This window comes from Leptonychotes weddellii, chromosome X, assembly GCF_054177405.1.
Source record: "Leptonychotes weddellii isolate Sample4059 chromosome X, ASM5417740v2, whole genome shotgun sequence".
Classification (NCBI taxonomy): domain Eukaryota; kingdom Metazoa; phylum Chordata; class Mammalia; order Carnivora; family Phocidae; genus Leptonychotes; species Leptonychotes weddellii.
Genome location: NC_138385.1, coordinates 92,982,048 through 92,990,077, shown reverse-complemented (window position 1 = coordinate 92,990,077; position 8,030 = coordinate 92,982,048). Strand labels below are relative to the sequence as shown.

General features: G+C 41.9%; 1 long non-coding RNA gene across 1 annotated transcript; it reads right to left on the bottom strand.

Annotated features, from left to right (window-relative positions):
• Positions 1-1,099: 1,099 nt before the first annotated feature.
• LOC145717991 (uncharacterized) lies at positions 1,100-7,077 on the bottom strand. The gene is made up of 3 exons (XR_014141514.1): positions 6,880-7,077; positions 4,903-5,038; positions 1,100-1,170 (listed from the first exon to the last, which is right to left on the bottom strand). It is a non-coding gene; the product is annotated as an uncharacterized LOC145717991 (long non-coding RNA).
• Between the last annotated feature and the right edge of the window lie 953 nt (positions 7,078-8,030).

Genomic DNA, 8,030 nt, shown 5'->3' with positions numbered 1-8,030 from the left:
TCAGCAACTGTATTGTTTTTACCCACCCTCCCAGCCCATGAGGGCTTAAGCAAGAACAGAAGTGATGAAAATGCTTTGCAAAGCTCAATGCCCCACACGGAACACACACACCGTGATACTTGCTGTAAACTACACTAATACACTACAACGCTGGATTTTATTTTTAGTGTCTGGTTTTCTAAAACCCTACGCGGTACAGGTCAACCAATGTTCAAGCGTACGTAGCGCCGCTGCCCCGACTTAGGTGCTGTGAAAACTTAAAAGACGATGTAAGACAAGGTTTCTGCCCTCAAAGATTTGACTAAGATTTTACACCAGAGACCAAGCATCTGCGGCTCACCGTAAGGACGGATGAGGACAGGTGCTCCAGTAGATTCAGAGAGCCAGCCACAGGGGGTTTTCGAAATGCTGTCGTAGTAATTACATATCACCTGAGGCGTCCCTATTTAGAACTTGGCTTTACATCTTAAAGATTTCTGGTTCATTCCCACAATGGCCAAAGAAAGTTTGTGTCTGTGTTATATGTCTTGTGTGTGTGTGTGTGCATGTGTGCGTGCAAATTGCTGCCCTAGACCAGTCTAAAACTTCTTTCCTTTTTTTTCCATTTATTCAACAAATATTGATCAAGAGCGTATTACGTGTGTTAGGAGTTGTGCCCTATTTATTCTAGTCACAATTGTACACACAAGTCCAGAGTCCTTCGGGCAGTGGCTTTAGTAAAATGAATAAATTAGGGTAAAATCTTTCACTCTTCTGATTAAGTAAAGTATCCGTGTAGGCCAATTTCAAGATGCAGGATTCGTTTTAGAAAAAGGTATCAGGGCGCCTGGGTAGCTCAGTCAGTTACGCATCCGACTCTTGATTTTGGTTGAGGTCATTTTCTCAGGGACCTGACCTTTGGCCTCTGCGCTCAGCGGGGAGTCTGCTTGAGATTCTCTCTCTCCTTCTCTCTCTGCCCCTCTCCCCTGTGCTCTCTCTCTCTCTCTCAAATAAATAAATCTTAAAAAAAGAAAGAAAGAAAGAAAGAAACATCAAGATGCTGGTGGAGAAATCTGAAGTTTAGTTATGTGGAGATGTGTACCAAAACCAGAAATGATTCTTTGTTGCCTGTCTGAATGTTCCAGTGTCATTTTATTGGTACTCATTCTATTTTCAGAGTATTACTTGCTACTGAAAGAAAATAGAATCAGGTTACAATCAGATCCTTAGTTCAGGAGCACTGTAATAATACCCCAATTTGCTGGATGCTGCAAGTGAAATCACTGGGTAGCCGAACAGATGGGGCCCTTTTACGTTCAGCTAGAGCATACTCAACCTTTGACATGAGATCTGTTTGTAAACCAAGAAATGTTAGCTTAAACCCCAGGGCCTCTTAAACCCTTGACCTCTCTGAAAAATGCTAGAGGATACGTTGAGGCAAATAGTTTAAGAAAGTTCAAAATAGCAGTAAGTGCTTGATGAACATATTTGACTCCATGACATTTCAGCCTCGTTGGTCAGGGAAGATCTTTTTTTCCCTTGAAATCCCTTTGGAGGTAACATGATTTTTCCCTTGCTACTCAAAAAATATCTTTACTTGTCATAAAATGAAATAAAAAACCTCCAAGCCGAAGCATATAAAAGGCTTAAATGCATGAGCCTTATCATGATCTTTCCTATTGTAGTTCCAAAATTAGTCCTGAAATTCCACGGAAGGTGCTGAAAATGTCTCTTTTGCATTTCTTTTCTAGATTGTTCCCTCTCTGAGGAATGGTTACCAGAGTCTTTTAGAATGACTTATATTTGCTAATTAGATTAAAGGTGTGATAACGGAAGAGAGTTTTTTTCAATATCCCAGTAATATTCTTAATCTGGGAAACAGATGTTCCCACACCTTTTTGCATCTTTGTGTTCAGTGATTACAGTAAGAAGATTTCAGAATCTTCCAAACAGTTCAAATTCATTTTCCACACAGTTGGAAGTGGGAAGCCATCAGGATGAAGGCCTTGAAACTTAAATATAATCAACAGGAGTTGGAAGAAGGTAGAAAAGGGAGAAAGGAGTCCGAGTTGTTCTTACTTGTGGTTTCTAGATTTCTCTCAGCGCTCAAAGTCATCCTCCCGTTTCATTCATTTATTGGAGCAGTTAATGCTTTTTATGATCTCATGCACACAGAGAAAAATATAAAAATGCATTTACCAGGTGGAAAACGAAAGATAATTCTGACTTAGGTGGTCATACTACCTTCATTGTAGATAATTCTTATACCTAAAACACTATAAAAAGGCAGTTTATCATCTGTCCATTAGAAAAAAGGTGCTAAAACCAGATAAAACCTTCTCCTATCTTTCACAATAATTTTGTCTTAACTTGCTTTTCTTTCGTCCAAAAATGTTTATATAAGTTTTGTAGGCCATCAGTATTTGAGAAAACGGGAGGAAAATGATTCTTTTATTATCAAAATACAGGTCGTAATGAAATATATGGTTTCTAGTGTTCAGGGTGTATTTTGTTTTTAAAGCCACAAAAATCTTCTTACAGTAGCACCCTGGTTGAAAGTTTTAACAAACTTGGTTTTTAAAAAAGTTTAGTAATAATAGGGCGCCTGGGTGGCTCAGTTGGTTAAGCGACTGCCTTCGGCTCAGGTCATGGTCCTGGAGTCCCGGGATCGAGTCCCGCATCGGGCTCCCTGCTCGGCGGGGAGTCTGCTTCGCCCTCTGACCCTCCCCCGCCTCATGTACTCTCTCTCTCTCTCTCATTCTCGCTCTCTCAAATAAATAAATAAATCTTTAAAAAATAAAAATAAAATAAAAAAATAAATAAATAAAAAAGTTTAGTAATAATAATGGGAAAAATCCTTTGGCCACGTTCATCTGTGAGAGTGATTAATCTGGTATTATAAAACCTCACATTTTCCATAACCGATATTTGGAATCAAAGATGTGCAGGACGTCTGTCTACATCTGATGTTATACAAAAGCCTTGGCATGCATAGACATGGAGATTCTTGGGTCCTGCTCCCAAAGATTCTGATTCATTAAGTCTGGGGGTTTCCCTGGGAATCTGCACTTTTAACAAACAGCCCTGGGTGATTCTGATGTTAGTGGTCCAGGGACCATTCCTGGAGAATGGCAGTTTTGGAGCTTGTCTGAGATTGTAATGGTGCGACTCAGCCCTGCCCACCACCCTCTCCTCGCACTGCTATTACTAAATATCCCTCAACAAAGATCTTCAGGGGGATGACTTTCCTACAGCTCCAATATCTTGAAATACATTCTGAATTATCCTCAATTATAACAATTATGTTTGGTTAAACACCTTTGAGTTACTCACTAAAATACTCCTGCAATTAGTGAATGCACAAGGGCATATCTGGTAACTCTATTAATCACACTACACGTTTGGCCAGAACCTCTGGTTAGATAAGAGAGGTGGGGCTGCCTAGTCACCCAGGTTTGAAATCCAAATGAAATGTTAGCATTCAAACAAAGGGCTCTTAGCCTACCACCATTATATATCGGAAAAGCGATTGTGTCATTCAGAGCAAATACTCAGAGATGGTGCCTATACGTTACAGAGATATTAAAAGGGTAAAGAGAAGGGGATGAATTACGACAAAGACCTGGCTATTTTGACAACTGGTATATAGTATGGTCTGTTTCACTGCATTTCATCATATATTCCTTCTGTTTCCTTCCTAAATCAATTTAGATGTGTTGACTCAAGCGATATTTGAAAAGGCTTCTGGTGAATTCTAGACTGCCTCTGAATGGTGTATCCCTCATCACGCACACCTGGAGGCAAGGAGGCGTCAGGAAGTGGCTGTAACAGAGAATGGCTTTTCTTCCCCTGGATGAAAGCTGGACCATGTCTGCAAAGGAGGCCAGACAAGCTCTCACAAATAAGGTACAAGACAGAGTTCCTATGAGAACCAACTATTTACTTTCCCTCTCTTTTCTCCTCTGTTGGCACCCTGCAGAAAAGAAAGGAAGTGTGGTAGAATGTATTATTGGTTCACAATTCTTCCTTTTATTCCCTTCCCTGTGCTATACTTCACTACGTAGATGATGCTTATCTGTCCCATTGACTTTGAGTTTGGCCATATGACTTGCTCTGACTAAGGGCAAGTGGGCAGAGGTGATCATGAATGAGTTCTGATCCAAGATGCTAAAAGGCACTGCGAATTTCTGCCAGACTTTTCTTGTACTTCTGTTATCTCCCTGAGAAGAGCATGCCCCGGGCAGCTGTGGATTTCAGAATGAGACACACGTGCAACAGGCCTCGCTCTGATTCATAGCCTTAAGCAGAGCTGCCGTAACTGGCCCGCAGACACGTGAGTGGGAACAATAAGTGTCGTTTTAGTAAGCCACCCTGATTGGAGGAGGGGCTTGACTGTTATGCAGCAGCATCATAGCATTAGCTGACTAATACAGGAGGGTAACTGCCATTTACTCAGGACTCACTCCTTGCCAAGCACCATGCACACTAACTCCTTTAATCTACAAAATTTCTGAGCTCTATTGATGCTCCCCTCTTTCATGACACATCTGCCCAGAGAGGGAAGGACCCACAGCTAAGAAGTGGCTGGGCCAGAAATTCAAATTCACACGTTCCCCTGTCCAAATACAGCGATTATTTCATGGCTCTTTCCTACCTTCCTGCAGTTAACACCACAGGTTGTAGCAACATAAGAAACAATTGTGCTTTACAGTTTGATGCATTTTTATGTACCTTTTTTCACCAATAAGAAAATGTCCAGTTACAAATTGGGGTAGTTCTGTTTAGCTCTTCTCTAGATTGAAACACAGCCCTTGAGATTTGAAATGGTGTCTTCCGTTTGGAAAGTATTGTGCTTTAGAAACCACAGGAGGGCTTAAAATAGACTGGAATATTCTGAGGTTATAGGTATGAGAGAAAATGTACCAGATAAAAACCAGTTGAGCCAGTGTTTGGAGCCTTTCTTGACCAAAGCAGACAGACTCCATAGAAACTTCTCAGGACCATCCCTCTGACCACACTGGAGGAGACAATCGCTCAGAAGGCATCACCGGTATGGTCACTGTTGACAGAAGGAACAATATTTTCCAACTCGGGCTGCACATTAGAATCACTTGGGGGGGCTTAAGAAAAACAAAATCTGGGCCCTACTGCCAAACAAACTCAATCAGAATTTCTGTATTCTGTACATCCGTATGTTTTTAAAGTTCTCCAGGTGATTCTAATATAAAGCCAGAGTTGCATTCCACTAAACTAGAAGATGGGACACAGAAAATGTATTTGCTGACATTTAACATTGAAAAATAATTCCAGGGGCGCCTGGGTGGCACAGTCATTTAAGCGTCCGACTTTTGGTTTTGGCTCAGGTTGTGATCTCAGGGTCGTGGGACCGAGCCCCAGCATCGGCATCGGGCTCTGCTCTCAGCACGGAGTCTGCTTGTCTCTCTCCCTTCCCCTGTGCCCCTCCCCTGCTCAAATAAATAAATAAATCTTTATGAAAAAAATTCCAGTCCGTGGCCCACACCTGGAGATTGGAGTGAGGTCCAGCTTTGCGTGTCTTTGAACTTCCTACACAGTGACTCCTCTGTTATCATTCTTTATCATCTCTTTTTCCTCCACTGAGTATTTACTGAATCCAGACTTAGTTGCTGACATCCATATCTATGTCAGTTTCTACAACAGTGTTTTTGTTATTGTTGTTTTTTAAGATTTTATTTATTTATTTATTTGACACAGAGAGACAGACAGCTAGAGAGGGAACACAAGCAGGGGGAGTGGGAGAGGGAGAAGCAGGCTTCCCGCCGAGCAGGGAGCCCGACGTGGGGCTCGATCCCAGGACCCTGAGATCATGACCTGAGCCGAAGGCAGACACTTAACGACTGAGCCACCCAGGTGCCCCTCTACAACAGTGTTTGCCAAGGGCTAGACTGTAAAAATCTACAGATCTTTTGTAAGAAATTCACTACAACTGAGATCAGCTAACGTAATGGGAGAGATGTTACTAGCTTCACTAGCCAAATAAATAAATAAATAAAAGCAACAACTGTCATTTATATTGTGTCTCTGTATGGTTCACACTCTTCTAGAAATATTTCAGAGCACTGACATTCTGGTTTAATTTGCACATTCAAGTTCCCAAGGATTCCCTTTGATTTGCATAGCAGGAGACTGAGGTCCCATATGCCAACTGCTACCTCACTCCTACACAGAGACCCTCTTGTGGTGCTTATCAAATGGCCTCCCCGGGCTATGTGGGAAACTTTCTACTTCTTCTTTTTCCCTTAAGATTCTATTCTTAAGTAATCTCTACACCCAATGTGGGGCTCAAACTCCCAACCCCTAGATCAAGAGTTGTGTGCTCTACTGACTGAGCCAGCCACGTGCCCTGAAACTTTCTATTTCTTTTCCCAGTAAGACACCCAAACTTCTTACGGCACTAGGGGTAATTAATTTCAATACATTTGAATGAAAATACTATCTAACATTTACAGAGTGTGTTCTATGTGCAAGGCACTATTTATAGTATTCTATATGCATTAACTCGTTTAATCCCTAACCCTATGAGGTAGATGATTTATTGTCCCCATTTTACAGATGGCACAGAAAAGTAAGGTGCCCAAGGTAACTAACTTATTAAATAATAAAGCTGGAATTTGAACTTTCCTGTATGGATACTATTTATCAATTACCAGTTTGAAAGGGCACCAAGTGTGGTCAAATAGTATCTAGAGTTAGGAGATTTAGGTAAATATTTTCAAATAAACAATGCATATTTAAAGAAAACAGTCATTCCAAGCAATCAGAGTAACTTTCTGATGTCTCTAGGTCTTCCATGCTTTTCCACTTCTTATCAAAATGCCAACCTGATGAGTTAATAACAATAAGAGAAAATGATCGACTCACTCAGGCATATGAGACGGGTTCAGTGTGCTCATACTTGCGTCCAAACAGGAGTTCAAAGGCAGGGTGACTAATGAGTATTGCATGAAGGTGCAGTTGGTAGGAGGCATCAGAACAAAGTGTCCTTGGCTGGCTTGCCTCTGCATCTTCTGGAGCACCCACTTAAGGGGGTGTGGAGAGCAAGTGAAAGCAGGAGATGGATTTCTTCTGTAGAAATCTTCAACAATGAGGAAATTGAGATCAAGGGTGAGAAGCAACTCCACGTGACATTCTGCCAAAGGGCAATCCCTTCTGGGAAGGGTTCAATGCAAAGGACTTACCCTAAGAGTTCTCATCACTCCCGCACACCCTCAGACTCAAGCAGCCACCCCTACATATCCGAAAGGAATAGCCCAATCCACAATGCCCCATTTATCCCACTTCTGCCTTTGAGAGAGGAAGACCTCATCCACTGTCACAAAGGCAATGCTTTGCCAGACAAAGCAGTAACTTTTGTTTGCTTAAGAAGCACGCCTATAAAAACCTTTCATCACTCCAGATGTCTTGGGCCAAGTTCTTTCAAGTAAGTTCCATAGGGAAGAACTTTTGAAACTGGATCAAAAATGATAATCAGTGGGGCGCCTGGGTGGCTCAGTCGTTAAGCGTCTGCCTTCGGCTCAGGTCGTGATCCCAGGGTCCTGGGATCGAGCCCCATGTCGGGCTCCCTCCTCGGCGGGAAGCCTGCTTCTCCCTCTCCCACTCCTCCTTCTTGTGTTCCCTCTCTCGCTGTCTCTCTCTGTCAAGTAAATAAATAAAATCTTAAAAAAAAAAATGAGAATCAAAACAGCCACAAAATTCACGTCTGTATCAGGCAAGCCAATGGTTCCCTCCTTGTCCTGGGCCGTGAATCTGACCACCTCACTGGACGAATAGAAGCCATGCAGTCAAAGCCTCTGCCTTCCTTCTCCTCCTCTGTGCACGGCACAGATTTAGGGATAATCAAATATGAGATAGCTTTGGCAAACACGTTTTTTAGAGTTTCGTTGATTATACTCTGGGGAAAATCATATTAAAAGGAACTAGATTGATTTAATTACTGAATTCACTCATCAGTCATTTAGTGAATTTGCCTCCAGGTCTGATTTCCAGTTGCATTTTAAATCTCAAGCTGTTTT